Source organism: Galeopterus variegatus, unplaced genomic scaffold (assembly GCF_000696425.1).
Source record: "Galeopterus variegatus unplaced genomic scaffold, G_variegatus-3.0.2 Scaffold4517, whole genome shotgun sequence".
NCBI lineage: Eukaryota > Metazoa > Chordata > Mammalia > Dermoptera > Cynocephalidae > Galeopterus > Galeopterus variegatus.
In genome coordinates this window covers 90,232-90,612 of record NW_007730628.1, presented here as the reverse complement: position 1 = coordinate 90,612, position 381 = coordinate 90,232, and positions in this window count along the sequence as shown.

The following is a 381-nucleotide window of genomic DNA, read 5'->3' as shown; positions in this document are numbered from 1 at the left end:
AAAAATATAGACAAATTAGATAAAAGGATGAAGAGATTCATCAGAGAATTCCAGTTTGTGAAAAAAAATTAGAAGATACTTTGAACCTAAAAGATTCATATCTGAAACTCTAACTGCTGTTTCCTGTTTATTTCTAAAGGCTTTCATGAGGTCTTTGTACTAACTACCCTGAAGATAGTAGAAAGATAAGTAGAGATGATACTAGGGAAAATTTTCAGAATAAGCAAAATGTAAAACTCAGTGAAAAAACTATTGAAGTGGCCTCTAAAAAAATATCATTAAGGGTTGATAAATATAGCATGAGCTTTTATATACTGAAGAGCTTCTGAGCTAGTTAAAGCAGATACTGACATCTTTCATGAAAATACATTTTTAGGAAAC